The following is a 15,408-nucleotide window of genomic DNA, read 5'->3' on the forward strand; positions in this document are numbered from 1 at the left end:
ATGCCACCGACGGTCCGTAGATGTTTTCCAGAAGAATGTTTCCCGTTTTTTTTGTGACGTACCGGCGAAGGTCTACATCTTCCGGCAGAGAGATAACATTTTTTTACAGTTCAAAAAGACTAATTATTGAACACGGAACGAGCCCAAATATTTTTTAATTTTTCTTTGACACGACGATGGATTTGTCTGGGATTTAAAAGCACAAAAAATAGAGCCCGCTGCCGTGTCTTTGTCACCACAATGCCGTGACTCGGATTCGAACCGAGGTTGCTGCGGCCACAACGCAGAGTACTAACCACTATACGATCACGGCGAGCTACGCGGGCTCGCGATCACGGGGGCGCCGGGAGCCCCTCTTATAGCCGGGACCCCGCTAGACACGTGGTGCCCGGTGCAGTCACCCAGACCACGTGGAGCCCGTGGGGCGATAGAGGGCGAAGACGGTGGTCGGGTGGTTGGGGAATATTTAGTTAGAATTTATACTGGTAGGATTATTGTGTCAGTCCGTCGTGCATCCAAAAATGGGTGGGGCTGGGTGGAGAGGGGAGGGTGGGGAGGGGCTGGGAGGGGAGGGTGGGGCTGGGTGGAGAGGGGAGGGTGGGGAGGGGCTGGGAGGAGAGGGTGTGGCTGGGTGGGGGGGCTGGGTGGGGAGGGTGGCAAAGGGCTGGGTGGGGAGGGTGTGGCTGGGTGGGGCTGGGTGGGGAGGGGCTGGTCACCCCGTGGTGCCCTTATAAAACTCAACGTTTAACCTACTCACGCCGGCTTGTGCCGGCCGTCACAGTCGGGCATATTTGCGGAATACACCACGCCGCCGTTGACCCTGCAGGCCATTGACCGAGCAACCCAACGTTCCTACCAGCTCCCTCCGCAGGAATGTGTTGTTTCACCGAATGGTGAACCTTGTTTCGTACCTTCGCATCGGAAGTCTTCCTTAAAAAATATCCTGTATATATGTTTCAGGTAATTTATATTCCTTCCCTCTACTTTGCACTCCGATCGTGTTGTGTATTGCTTGTTGTGTGGAACGTTCTGAACTGCCCCGACTGGAGTCCTGTGCAAAGAGCTTTACAGCTCATCGGATTCCTCTCGAGTATAAATACATATTCTGATTATGATACTGGGTTGCAGTGGCGGCTCCTGCAAAATCTCTCAGGGGGGGCAAATGTCTGGATGATTGATAAGGACATGGTCCACCCATGCAATGGATAAATTAACAGCTTAAGCATGTAAAGGCAACTTCACTTCTTTAATATTAATGAAAAATAAAGTGACTCTTACAATACATCTTGTTTGTTTCTATACTCACTATTAAAACAAACCACTCAAGTTTATTTTATTAAAGATTCCACTAGATTTTGATTTAAAACTTTCGTGACTGCAGGGATTCATCTTCTTGGTTCTTTCGGTAAAGTCACGTAGAAGGGAAGTAATAAAATAATAAAAATAAAACATAATAAAATTATTCTCACGACGTTTCGGCCACAACGCAAGCAGCCGTCCTCAGGTGAAAACCAGGTCCGTCGAGGCGACAGAGTCTGAATGAAACAGCACACGAGCTTGGAGCATATATATATAAGCTGGGCGCCTTGACAAAGGAATTTGCATATCAAGAGGAATTTAGCATATTTATGGGAAATGCAGGAATGTGATTAGTACTGCATATGCATGTGCATTATGCAGGATTAACAGCATCAAAGGGAGCTGCAGTTGCTGCTGCTGCTGCAGTTGCTGCTGCTGCTGCAGTTGCTGCTGCTGCTGCACTTGCTGCTGCTGCAGTTGCTGCTGCTGCTGCAGTTGCTGCTGCTGCTGCAGTTATCCATTTTAATATAACACTATGTATTATTCTACCCACCCTAATGTGTATCACACTGCTATATATTTACTATACAATTACGACACCATACATTACTCTGCACACTGCACCATGCCAGTGAGTGGAACGTTGTGGCCGAAACGTCGTGAGAATAACTTGCGTTGTGGCCGAAACGTAGTGAGAATAATTTTATTATGTTTTATTTTTATTATTTTATTACTTCCCTTCTACGTGACTTTACCGAAAGAACCAAGAAGAAGATTCCACTAGGTGGCGATAAATTAAATTGTTGGATGAAACGTGCTTACGTATGAGGACGTTAGCACGTATGATGACGTAAGCACGTTAGGGCTTGCCCTCCCGGAGGCCATAGAGAATGCATTGGAGCGCCCCCGTTCGAAAAAAAACATCTTTGAATGTAAGTCTATGGGGCCACTCGGGGCGATTCTCAGCCGGAGTGAAATCGCCCCAAAAGAGGCGGTACTCCACAGAACGTGACATGACGCTGATTGGACTATATCCAGAGGCTGACATTGACGGCTAGCGTGACTCTGTGGTTCAATGACATTGGTGGTGCGTCGCCCAATCGCCCTAATGAAGAAACCGCCCCTGCTGGGTTGGCTGATGGCTCACAGACACAGAGCCGGAATATTTTTGGGAGTCTGGGTGAGAATCAGGGGCGGTTTCTTCATTAGGGCGATTGGGCGACGCACCACCAATGTCATTCAACCACAGAGTTTCGCGAGCCGTTACTGTGCCTCTGGATATAGTCCAATCAGCGTCATGTCACGTTCTGTGGAGTACCGCCTCTTTTTGGGCGATTTCACTCCGGCTGAGAATCGCCCAGAGTGTTCCCATAGACTTACATTCAAAGATGTTTTTTTTCGAACGGCGGGCGCTGCAATGCATTCTCTATGGCTTCCGGGAGGGCTCGCACTAACGTGCTTACGTCATCATACGTAAGCACGTTTCATCCAACAATATTATTTGTCGCCACCTAGTGGAATCTTTAATAAAAGAAACTAAGTGGATTGTAATAATAGTGAGTATAGAAACAAACAAGATGTATTGTAAGAGTCACTTTATTTTGCATTAATATTAAAGAAGTGAAGTTGCCTTTACATGCTTAAGCTGTTAATTTATCCATTGCATGGGTGGACCTTATCCTTATCAATCATCCAGACATTTGCCCCCCCTGAGAGATTTTGCAGGAGCCGCCACTGGTGAGAATTCGTGTCAATTATTTACAGTCAAACTTCTTTCATCCCTTAAGCATCTTAAATCTTCCTTCAAAAAATATTCCGAAGAGGAAGATCAGTGCCGGACAGATTTGTTCCGTTCAGCGTTCCCCACGCATTGCTAGTTCGATCGTGATGTGCAACTTTATTGAGGCACTGTGCGTGTCGTTGTCTTGGCATGATCCGAGACGATTTTTGCTCTTGTTTTGCCGCCTTTCCCAAGCTTGACAATTGGTGCCCTATAAGCTGGTTCCTAAGTGTGGGTGTCTGTAATTCGGGTGTTCGTAATAAATGATTATTCGCCAAAAGGTAGTGTCGCAAGCCTGTGATTCAGCACTGTGGCAGGCAGCGAGGGTTTGGTGGATCACACGAATGTTGTGAAGCCTCCTTCCCGTTGGCGTCAAGGTGCCGTATCCTGGCATTAACAAGTATAACCCGTAAAAAGAAAGTTTTTCACTATAAATCCTTTATATGCGTGGCGGCTAGAGTCCTCTCGTCCTCTGGCTTGAGATGGCTGCCACCTATGGGTCAGATGATTGCATTGCACCATTAAGCAATTCGTAATGAAATATAATATTTTTGTCCTAAAAAGTGTAAAATTTTGGAAAAAAATTTTCACGAACATTCATTGTCACACACAACGAGTATGTGTGGAAAATGTCAGCTCGATTGGATCACGGGAAGTGGGTTAAAAAACGACCGGAAGATTTGCACGGTCGTAAGCAAGCAAACGAACTTAATATAAAGGATTTAATAAGTATAACCCGTAAAAACAACGTTTTTCACTATAAATCCTTTATATACGTGGCGGCTTGAGTCCTCTCGTCCTTTGGCTTGAGATGGCTGCCACCTATGGGTCAGATGATTGCATTGCACCATTAAGCAATTGGTAATTAAATATATTTTTGTCCTAAAAAGTGTAAAATTTTGTAAAAAAAATTTCACGAACATAAATTGTCACGCACAACGAGTCTGTGTGGAAAATGTCAGCTCGATTGGATCACGGGAAGTGGGTTAAAAAACGACCGAAAGATTTGCACGGTCCTAAGCAAGCAAGCGAATTTAATATAAAGGATTTAAAAAATTAACCCGTAAAAACAAAGTTTTTCACTATAAATCCTTTATATGCGTGGCGGCTAGAGTCCTCTCGTCCTCTGGCTTGAGATGGCTGCCACCTATGGGTCAGATGATTGTCTGCAGTATTAAACAATTGGTCATTAAATATTTAATTTGTTTTCCCTAAACAGTGTAACATTTTGGAAATGTTTTGTTCACGAACATTAATTGTCTCGCACAACGAGTCTGTGTGCAAAATGTCAGCTCGATTGGATCACGGGAAGTGGGTTAAAAAACGACCGAAAGGTTTGCACGGTCGTAAGCAAGCAAGCACGCAAACTTAATATAAAGGATTTAAAAATATATTCGCCTGTGGAGGACGCGGGGATCGATCCCGCGACCTTTGGCATGGGAAGCAAGGGCGCTACCAACTGCGCTACTCCGCCACGGCCTGTGGAGGGGTTACGCTCTGGGCTCTTACACTGTGATGTTCAGCCAAAGCCATGAATGAGTTCTATTTGAATATATGTAAAATAATTTTTTTTGCCTAAAAAGTGTAAAATTTTGGGAATTTTTTTTCACGAACATTAATTGTCTCGCACAACGAGTCTGTGTGGAAAATGTCAGCTCGATTGGATCACGGGAAGTGGGTTAAAAAACGACCGAAAGATTTGCACGGTCGTTAGCAAGCAAGCACGGAAGCAAGCAAGCAAGCACGCAAGCAAGCAAGCACGCAAGCAAGCAAGCAAACTTAATATAAAGAATTTAAAAAATTAACCCGTAAAACAAAGTTTTTCACTATAAATCCTTTATATGCTTGGCATCGGTTTCATTTTATTATTCATTTCTGTTTTTCTTGAGTAAGAGTTTCATTTTTGTCACATTGGTATTTTAAATAAAATATGAAAAAAAAATTTTTCCTAAAAAGTGGAAAATTTTGGATTTTTTTTTCACGAAAATAAATTGTCACGCACAACGAGTCTGTGTGCAAAATGTCAGCTCGATTGGGTCAAGGGAAGTGGGTTAAAAAACGACCGAAAGATTTGCACGATCGTAAGCGCGCAAGCAAGCAAGCAAGTGAACTTAATATAAAGGATTTAAAAAGCGAGGCCGCTGCCGTGTCACGTAGTGCACGTGGTGTACGAACACGTGGTCAGCAATGAGAAGAGTACGGAGCAAAACATGAAAAGTGCGCAGGGAATCACCGAGAGACGCAGGTTACGAGGCATCAACATTTATCTTGATCCAGCAGTGGGTAGATCTTGATGACACTGAGAAAGAGGAAGACGCGGATGAGACAACGCTGCTGTGCCAACAATCGCCAGTCTTCTTATCCAGACCGGCAAACACATTTACAACAAAACGCGTGGATTTGTCTGGGATGTAAAAAGGAACAAAAACCGAGCCCGCTGCCGTGTCTTTGTCACCACAATGCCGTGACTCGGATTCGAACCGAGGTTGCTGCGGCCACAACGCAGAGTACTAACCACTATACGATCACGGCGAGCTACGCGGGCTCGCGATCAGGGGGGCGCCGGGAGCCCCTCTTATAGCAGGGACCCCGCTGGGCAGATAGCCTCACCCATCTATGGGTCTCTGCGTGGCTCGTTGAGAGTCTATGGGTCTCGTTTGTGGATATGTGGATCTCTGTGTGAGTCTGTGGTTCTTTTTGCGGGTCTGTGGATCTTTGTGTGAGTCTATGGGTCCATATGTGACTCTCTGTACGTCGATGGGTGTCTACGTGAAGCTGTTGATATTTTTTTCATCTGTGGTCTACATATTCTTGGTTCTTTCAGTAAAGTCACGTTAAAGGGAAACAATAAAATACTAAAAATATAAAACAATAAAATTCTCACGACGTTTCGATTGTAACATGAGCAATCATCATCAGGTGTGAAAACCACAGCAAGAAAATATGAAAAAAGTGGTCTACATTCAAGTCTGTTGATCTTTATGTCAGTCTGTCGGTCTCTGTGTGAGTCTGTGGGTCTCTGTGTGTCTGTGTGTGTCTTTGTAAGTCGATGTGCATTGCTGCCGAAAGGAATAGGACCATCAACTCGCTGCGCTTGTGAAACCGGTTCACTCACGGTTACCCGTCTGTTCAAACATAAATGCGAACCCATGCAAATCCCCACACATCTGCCGGCTCTGTGTCTGCGAGCCCTCAGCCACCCGACCACCGTCTTCGACCTCCTCCACAGCCCCACGGGCTCCACGTGGTCTGGGTGACTGCACCGGGCACCACGTGTCTGGCGGGGTCCCGGCTATAAGAGGGGCTCCCGGCACCCCCGTGATCGCGAGCCCGCGTAGCTCGCCGTGATCGTTTAGTGGTTAGTACTCTGCGTTGTGGCTGCAGCAACCTCGGTTAGAATCCGAGTCACGGCATTGTGGTGACAAAGACACGGCAGCGGGCTCGATTTTTATTCTTTCTTTTTATATCCCAGAGAAATCCATGACCTCGCTTGAATAAAAATTCTAGGATTCGTTATGCTTGCTATTTGAGGGTAGTGTGGAGTTCCTCTCGGACGCGTTCCATTCCGTGGCTGCCACTTCGCTCTCATTGCTACCACCGCCATCGCCCCTTCTGTACGTGACGCGTCCTGCCCAAGCCTCGCTCACCTCTCTCACCAGGTGTCATTAGCTCATTCACCTGCGCGTGTCGTCTCATCCGCATCGTCTTCCTATCTCAGTGTAATCATTATCATCGTGGTCCATCCGCAGCAGCATGGAGGTCACCGTGATGATGTCACTAAGCTGCCCGTGTTCTCCACTCCGCACGTCCCTCTGCGTCTCTCGGTGTCATTGTGGTCACGGTCTAATTTGGTGTAATTTCAGGCATTCATACTGTATATGCGTGCTTCATAGTAATTGTCGTGATCTAGCCATTGCTGGATGAAGATAAATCATTTATTAAATATGACAGGGAATGGGTATCTATGGAATGTCTTGGTGGCGACAACATTTGCAAGTCAAACTATTTTGTTGACGAATAACTAAGAGGGGGAAAAAGCTGAATAGACGCAGTTTATTCCATCACGGATCTTTTTGATTGAAGTCTGTCCGTGGTTGTCATCTGCTGTATAACTGCTGCTGCTGCTGTATAACTACTGCTGCTGCTGTATAACTGCTGCTGCTGCTGTATAACTGCTGCTGCTGTATAACTGCTGCTGCTGTATAACTGCTGCTGCTGTATAACTGCTGCTGCTGTATAACTGCTGCTGCTGTATAACTGCTGCTGCTGCTGTGTCTGTGTACAGGTGGCTCTGCGTGTGGTGCGGCTCTCCAACTGTTCTGGTCAAAGACGATAAAATTATTTCCTTCTGCTTGGAAAATTTGCCGACCCCTGTTCTACATTAAACAATGTTACCTATTTATTTGTGCACTACGGCAATGGATTTATCTGGGATTTCAAACAATGAAAAAGTCGATCCTACTGCCTGGGTCTTTGTCACCACAATACCACGACTCGGATTTGAACCGAGGTTGCTGCGGCCACAACGCAGAGTACTAACCACTATACGATCCTAGATTTGAAGCTTTCGTGCCTGCAATGATTAATATTCTTAGGTTTTTTCGGTAAAGTCACGTAGGTAAAACATTGAAATTAATAAAAGTAAAATAAAATAAAAATCACGACGTTTCGGAGGCAACACAAGCTTCCGATCACGGCGAGTTACGCGCGTTTGCCGGGAACCTCTTATAGTCGGGACCCCGCTGGACACGTGGCACTCAGTGCTGTCACCCAGGCCACGAGGAGCCGGGGGGCTATGGAGGGAAGAGACGGTGGTCAGGTGGTTGAGGGCTCGCAGACACAGATCCGGCAGATTTGCGGGAGTCTGCATGGGTTTACATTTATTTTTCACAAGACGGGTAACCGCGATTGAACCAGTTTCCCAAGCGCAGCGAGTTGATGGTCTCAATCCATTCGGCAGCAATGCACGTCGACTTACAAAGATACACACAGAATCACGGAGACCTACAAACTCACACAGATACCGACAGACTGACAGAGACCCACAGACTAGCACATAGACCATATATAAAAAAATAACAAAAGCCTCACGTAGACACCCATAGACGTACAGACTCACACAAAGATCCACATATCCACACCAGAGACCCATAGAATCTCATAGCCACGTAGAGACCCATAGATGGGCGTGACTACCTGAGTAGTGGGCGGGGCTACCTGCCCAGCGGGGTCCCGGCTATAAGAGGGGCTCCCGGCGCCCCCGTGATCGCGAGCCCGCGTAGCTCGCCGTGATCGTATAGTGGTTAGTACTCTGCGTTGTGGCCGCAGCAACCTCGGTTCGAATCCGAGTCACGGCATTGTGGTGACAAAGAGACGGCAGTGGGCTCGATTTTTATCTTTTTTGGTTTGTGTTGTTTATTTATTTGCTGTTTAATGTAGAACATGGGTGGTTAACGTTTCAAAGAAGAGGTCATTGTTTCGTCTTTGACTGAAACAGTTGGAGAGCCGCACCACACGTAAAGCCACCTGTACACAGACACAGCATGCAGCAGCAGTTATACAGCAGGTGACAACCAGAGCCATCTGTACACAGACACAGCAGCAGTTATACAGCAGGTGACAACCAGAGCCATCTGTACACAGACACAGCAGCAGGTATACAGCAGGTGACAACCAGAGCAACCTGTACACAGACACAGAAGCAGCAGGTATACAGCAGGTGACAACCAGAGCCATCTGTACACAGACGCAGCAGCAGTTATACAGCAGGTGACAACCACCACAGTCCGACTGAAATAAAATAGCTGATGGCATGAACTGCGTCTAATTCGTCCCCCCCTCCTAGTTATTTTTACAAATATAGTGTCACTGTAAACTTTGTTGTCACCAACACATTCCATAGTGCAGAGGTGGGACAAAGTCATTGTTATGCAAGTCCAAGTCGAGTCTGAAGTCATCAAATTCATGACTCGAGTCTGACTCGAGTCCAAGTCACATGACTCGAGTCCACACCTCAGAGGTGGGACAAAGTCATTGTTATGCAAGTCCAAGTCGAGTCTGAAGTCATCAAATTCATGACTCGAGTCTGACTCGAGTCCAAGTCACATGACTCGAGTCCACACCTCTGCCATAGTGATCCATGACCTGCCATATTTAATACATTATCTATACGTTCATTTTTGTTAAAGATGTTTTTCTTTTTAAAACAGCCAAAGAGTCGCCTGCGGCTCCCAGGCTGTCGACCCCTGGTCTACAACTCGTCACGAAATGACTATTTGAGAGTAGTTTGGAGTGCTTTGGAAAGCCTGAAAATGATCGTTCACGTGCTATGAAGAACAACCATTAACCTTAACTTCACCATTTATTTTAAAGCTGCACTTGTTGTTGACGAATGTGTTGACTTGTCTGTTATTTGTGCCTGGGCACCAATGCCATCGCATCACCACAAATTCATCGTGATGATGGAATACAAAGAGGCAATGTGCCGGATACAGAGCAATGTTTATAGTCGGTGCATCACGTGACACCTGCTGTGACAACTGCTGTGTCACGTGATGCACGAACACGCGGTCATTCGTGACGCACAAATGCACAGAGAAGCACTGAGAAAGCCGCGGATGAGACGACACGCAGGTGAATGAGCTAATGACACCTGGTGAGAGAGGTGAGCGAGGCTTGGGCAGGACGCGTCACGGACAGAAGGGGCGATGGCGGTGGTCAGCAATTATAGCGGAGTGGCAGCCACGGAATGGAACGCGTCCGAGAAGATGTGCACCGAGGAAATGGAGCGATGAAATCGGTCAAGGACATCACATTGACTCTGACGAAAAGTAGGCACACGTACGGATGTAACAGCTGCACGGACACGCTGCACCTGTACAACGCTGCTGGGCCAATCATCGCCGGTCTTCTATAGAGACTTGCGAACACATTTAGAACAAAGCGGTCATTTCTCAAACAATAAACGAGCCCGAATATTTTTTTCTTGTCATTCACCACGGAGATGGATTTGTCTGGGATATCAAAAGGAATAATAATCGAGCCCGCTGCCGTGTCTTTGTCACCACAATGCCGTGACTCGGATTCGAACCGAGGTTGCTGCGGCCACAACGCAGAGTACTAACCACTATACGATCACGGCGAGCTACGCGGGCTCGCGGTCACGGGGGCGCCGGGAGCCCCTCTTATAGCCGGGACCCCGCTGGGCAGGTAGCCCCGCCCACTAAGCAGGTAGCCCCGCCTACTGCTCAAGTTGCCTCCGCCTGGGTCCCGATGTGAGTCGATGAGTCTCCATGTAAGTCTATGGGTCTCTATGTGAGTCTATGGGGTCTCTATGTGAGTCTATAAGTCTCCACTTCAATCGAACACATTACAAATCCATGCCTATACAGGCCACCATACTTCAATAGGGATTACCGTTGGTCCGGCTATTTTAATACAATGGACAGGAAGGACAAGATCAAAAGACTCGCGTAATGCGCATGCAGAATGAACGTTGACTCATTAATCCCCCCCCCCCCCCCCCTGTGTCTGCGAGCCCTCAACCACCCGACCACTGTCTTCGCCCTCCTCCATAACCCCACGGGCTCCACGTGGTCTGGGTGACTGCATTGGACACCACGTGTCCAGCGGACTCCATAAGAGGGGCTCCCGGCACCCACGTGATCGCGAGCCCGCGTAGCTCGCCGTGATCGTATAGTGGTTAGTACTCTGCGTTGTGGCCGCAGCAACCTCGGTTCGAATCCGAGTCACGGCATTGTGGTGACAAAGACATGGCAGCGGGCTCGATTTTTTAATCCTTTATATTAAGTTCGCGTGCTTGCGTGCTTGCTTGCTTGCTTACGACCGTGCAAATATTTCGGTCGTTTTTTAACCCACTTCCCGTGATCCAATCGAGCAGACATTTTCCACACAGACTCGTTGTGCCAGACAATTATTGTTCGTGAAAAAAAAATCCCAAAATTTTACACTTTTTAGGCAAAACAATTTTATTTTACATATATTAAAATAGAACGCATTCATGGCTTTGGCTGAACGTCAGAGTGTAAGAGCCCAGAGCGTAACCCCTCCACAGGCCGTGGTGGAGTAGCGCAGTTGGTAGCGCCCTCGCTTCCCATGCCAACGGTCGTGGGATCGATCCCAGCGTCCTCCACAGGCGAATACATTTTTAAATCCTTTATATTAAGTTCGCTTGCTTGCTTAGGACCGTGCAAATCTTTCGCTCGTTTTTAAATCCTTTATATTAAGTTCGCTTGCTTACGTGCTTGCTTGCTTACGACCGTGCAAATCTTTCGGTCGTTTTTTAACCCACTTCCCGTGATCCAATCAAGCTGACATTTTCCACACAGACTCGTTGTGACAGACAATTAATGTTCGTGAAAAAAAAAATTCTAAAATTTTACACTTTTTAGGCAAAAAAAATTTAGTTTACATTTATTCAAATAGAACTCATTCATGGCTTTGGCTGAACGTCACAGTATAGGAGCCCAGAGCGTAACCCCTCCACAGGCCGTGGCGGAGTAGCGCAGTTGGTAGCGCCCTCGCTTCCCATGCCAAAGGTCGTGGGATCGATCCCCGCGTCCTCCACAGGCGAATATATTTTAAATCCTTTATATTAAGTTCGCTTGCTTGCTTAGGACCGTGCAAATCTTTCGCTCGTTTTTTAACGCACTTCCCGTGATCCAATCGAGCTGACATTTTCCACACAGACTCGTGTGTGACAATTAATTTTCGTGAAAATTTTTTTCCAAAATTTTACACTGTTTAGGGAAAACAAATTAAATATTTAATTACCAATTGCCTAATACTGGCAGACAATCATCTGGCCCATAGATTGCAGCCATCTCAAGCCAGAGGACGAGAGGACTCTAGCCGCCACGCATATAAAGGATTTAGAGTGAAAAACTTTGTTTTTACGGGTTTACTTGTTATTAATTTGAAGGTCATAAAAATCCATTGCCGATGTGCATTCAGAAAATAAAGATGTTTAACGTAGAACAGAGGTGGGTAACGTTTCAAAGAAGAAGATGAAGCCATTTTTTAGTCTTTGACCGAAACAGTTGGAGAGCCGCACCACACGCAGAGCCACCTGTACACAGACACAGCAGCAGGTATACAGCAGCAGCAGTTATACAGCAGGTGACAACCAGTCTGACTGAAATAAAATAGCTGATGGTATAAACTGCATCTATTTTGTACCCCTCCCTCTCCTAGATATTTTTACAAATATAGTGTCACTGTAAACTTTGTCACCAACACATTCCATATTTTATACATTATCTATACGTTCACTTATGTTAAAGGTTTCCATCTTTTTTAAACGGCTGCCCGCAAAAAGGCAGCCAAAGAGTCGACTGCGGCTCCCAGGAGCAGGTTGTCGACCCCTGGTCTACAACTCGTCACGAATGACTATTTGAGAGTAGTTTGGAGTGCTTTGGGAAGCCTGAAAATGATCGTTCACGTGCTATGAAGAACAACCATTAACCTTAACTTCACCATTTAGTTTTAAAGCTGCACTTGTTGTTGACGAATGTGTTGAGTTGTCTGTTATTGGTGCCTGGGCACCAATGCCATCGCATCACCACAAATTCATCGTGATGATGGAATACGAAGAGCCAACGTGCAGGATACAGAACAATGTTTATAGTCGGTGCATAGCACTACCTGCTGTGTCACGTGATGCACAAACACGCGGTCATTCGTGACACACAAAATGCGCAGAGAAGCACTGAGAGACGCAGAGAGGGAGCCGCGGATGAGACGACACGTGCAGGTGAATGAGGTAATGACACCTGGTGAGAGAGGTGAGCGAGGCTTTGGCAGGACGTGTCACGGCCAGAAGGGACGATGGCGGTGGTAGCAATTATAGCGGAGTGGCAGCCACGGAATGGAACGCGTCCGAGAAGATGTGCACCGAGGAAATGGAGCGATGAAATCGGTCAAGGACATCACATTGACTCTGACGAAAAGTAGGCACACGTACGGATGTAACAGCTGCACGGACACGCTGCATCTGTACAACGCTGCTGGGCCAATCATCGCTGGTCTTCTTTTGAGACTTGCGAACACATTTACAACAAAGCGGTCATTTCTAAAACACTAAACGAGCCCGAATATGTGTTTTCTGCTCATTCACCACGGAGATGGATTTGTCTGGGATATAAAAAGGAATAAAAATCGAGCCCGCTGCCGTGTCTTTGTCACCACAATGCCGTGACTCGGATTCGAACCGAGGTTGCTGCGGCCACAACGCAGAGTACTAACCACTATACGATCACGGCGAGCTACGCGGGCTCGCGATCACGGGGGCGCCGGGAGCCCCTCTTATAGCCGGGACCCCGCTGGGCAGGTAACCCTGCCTACTGCTCAAGTTGCCTCCGCCTGGGTCTCTATGTGAGTCGTTGGGTTTCTACGTGAGTCTATGCGACTCCATGTAAGTCTATGGGTCTCTGAGAGTCTATGGGTCTCTATGTGAGTCTATGAGTCTCTATGTAAGTCTATGGGTCTCTATGCGAGTCTATGAGTCTCCATGTAAGTCTAAGGGTCTCTATGTAAGTCTATGGTTCTCTATGTGAGTCTATGGGTATCTATATGAGTCTATAAGTCTCCTTTTAATACTATTGGTCTTTATGTGTATCACTGTCAACCGGGCTGAGACCATGAACTCACTGCACTCGGGAACCCGGTTCTATCACGGTTACCCGTCTGTTTAAAGATAAATGCGAACCCATGCAACTTCCCACAAATCTGATGCTCTGTGTCTGCGAGCCCTCAGCCACCCGACCACCGTCTTAGCCCTCCTCCACAGCCCCACGGGCTCCACATGGTCTGGGTGACAGCACTGGGCGTCACGTGTCCAGCGGGTCCCGGCTATAAGAGGGGCTCCCGGCGCCCCCGTGATCGCGAGCCCGCGTAGCTCGCCGTGATCGTATAGTGGTTAGTACTCTGCGTTGTGGCCGCAGCAACCTCGGTTCGAATCCGAGTCACGGCATTGCGGTGACAAAGACACGGCAGCGGGCTCGATTTTTATTTATTTGAAAGTCATACAAATCCATTGCCGACGTACATTCAGAAAAGAAAGTTTTTAACGTAGAACAGGTGTGGGTAACGTTTTCCAACAAGGGTTTTGCCACCAAGTACTAAGTCATGTTTTGCAGAGGGGTCAAATACTTATTTCCCTCATTAAAATGCAAATCAATTTATAACATTTTTGACATGCGTTTTTCTGGATTTTGTTGTTGTTATTCTGTCTCTCACTGTTCAAATAAACCTACCATTAAAATTATAGACTGGTCACTTCTTTGTCAGTGGGCAAACGTACAAAATCAGCAGGGGATCAAATACTTTTTTCCCTCACTGTAGCACCCTTGTCCAATAGTAGACTGAACAATGGGCTGTGTATGCACGCTTGCTGGCAAGGAAAGAATGGATGTTTTTGTCGTGTTAATACTTACGCGATCCAGGGCTAGAAATACCCAAGGGATCCCAGGTTGTTGTTAAAGTTGACGTCACGGACAAAAAGGAAGGCAGGGCGTGAGAGAAAGGGAACGCCCAGGAGGGGAGTGAGCTCGTGTGGAAAATAAAGAGGAGTGTGTCATCTCAATTTTCGTCTGGTGAAATTTTTTCTGAAGGGAGCCTCCTACGTTGGATTCATGGCAGAGGCATCAGGGGTCTGATATGGCGTCTCGTGTTTCCTCCTGCGCAGCGCTGTCCGACATTCAGATGATTAATATTCTTAGTCACGTAGAAGGGAAATAATAAAATAATACAAATATAAAACAATAACAATTCTCACGACGTTTCGACTGCAACACAAGCAATCATCATCAGGTGTGAAATCAAAATTCAGAGGATGTGGTACGGAGCACTGGAAGCCATCCTGGGCCTAAAGAGCAGCAGCCCGATGGACATGTGGTCGCTGGGCTGCATCATCACCGAGCTGTACTCTGGGGAGATTCTGTTCCCAGGCCACTACGATGCCCACCAGCTCGCCCTCATCATGGAGGCGAGTGTCGCTTATGAGTCAGGCTGAGGCAACCTAGCGGGAATCTGAGAATGAAAACAAACACAACGGATAGATCAGCGGCAATCGTGGTTGATATTCCAGGCAGGTAGGGGTGGAACTCGGAACCGATTAGTTGATTGTTTTTTTTTACTATTAAGATCACAATGCATGCTTCACTTGCTGGTTGATTGTATTCCATGGAATCGTGGCTGAAATGTTTTATTTTGATTGGGCTTTTACTTGTCAGTGTTTTATTTAAATATAAATATATTTAAAAAGGAGGCAAAAGCAAGTGTCATTGGATAGGTTCCTTGCTGAAGTCGCA

General features: G+C 46.8%; 7 non-coding genes across 7 annotated transcripts; 3 read left to right on the plus strand and 4 right to left on the minus strand.

Annotated features, from left to right (window-relative positions):
• Nucleotides 1-241: 241 nt before the first annotated feature.
• On the minus strand, nt 242-313 carry TRNAH-GUG (transfer RNA histidin (anticodon GUG)). The gene has a single exon. It is a non-coding gene; the product is annotated as a tRNA-His (tRNA).
• Nucleotides 314-5,539: 5,226 nt separating this feature from the next.
• On the minus strand, nt 5,540-5,611 carry TRNAH-GUG (transfer RNA histidin (anticodon GUG)). Its single transcript has one exon. It is a non-coding gene; the product is annotated as a tRNA-His (tRNA).
• A 2,753-nt stretch (nt 5,612-8,364) lies between these two features.
• Nucleotides 8,365-8,436, plus strand: TRNAH-GUG (transfer RNA histidin (anticodon GUG)). The gene has a single exon. It is a non-coding gene; the product is annotated as a tRNA-His (tRNA).
• A 1,712-nt stretch (nt 8,437-10,148) lies between these two features.
• TRNAH-GUG (transfer RNA histidin (anticodon GUG)) lies at nt 10,149-10,220 on the minus strand. Its single transcript has one exon. It is a non-coding gene; the product is annotated as a tRNA-His (tRNA).
• A 543-nt stretch (nt 10,221-10,763) lies between these two features.
• On the plus strand, nt 10,764-10,835 carry TRNAH-GUG (transfer RNA histidin (anticodon GUG)). The gene has a single exon. It is a non-coding gene; the product is annotated as a tRNA-His (tRNA).
• Nucleotides 10,836-13,287: 2,452 nt separating this feature from the next.
• On the minus strand, nt 13,288-13,359 carry TRNAH-GUG (transfer RNA histidin (anticodon GUG)). The gene has a single exon. It is a non-coding gene; the product is annotated as a tRNA-His (tRNA).
• A 638-nt stretch (nt 13,360-13,997) lies between these two features.
• TRNAH-GUG (transfer RNA histidin (anticodon GUG)) lies at nt 13,998-14,069 on the plus strand. The gene has a single exon. It is a non-coding gene; the product is annotated as a tRNA-His (tRNA).
• The last annotated feature ends 1,339 nt before the right edge of the window (nt 14,070-15,408 follow it).

The sequence above is a fragment of the Lethenteron reissneri genome, chromosome 55 (genome assembly GCF_015708825.2).
Source record: "Lethenteron reissneri isolate LAM-NWPU_2019-01 chromosome 55, ASM1570882v1, whole genome shotgun sequence".
Lineage (NCBI taxonomy): Eukaryota > Metazoa > Chordata > Hyperoartia > Petromyzontiformes > Petromyzontidae > Lethenteron > Lethenteron reissneri.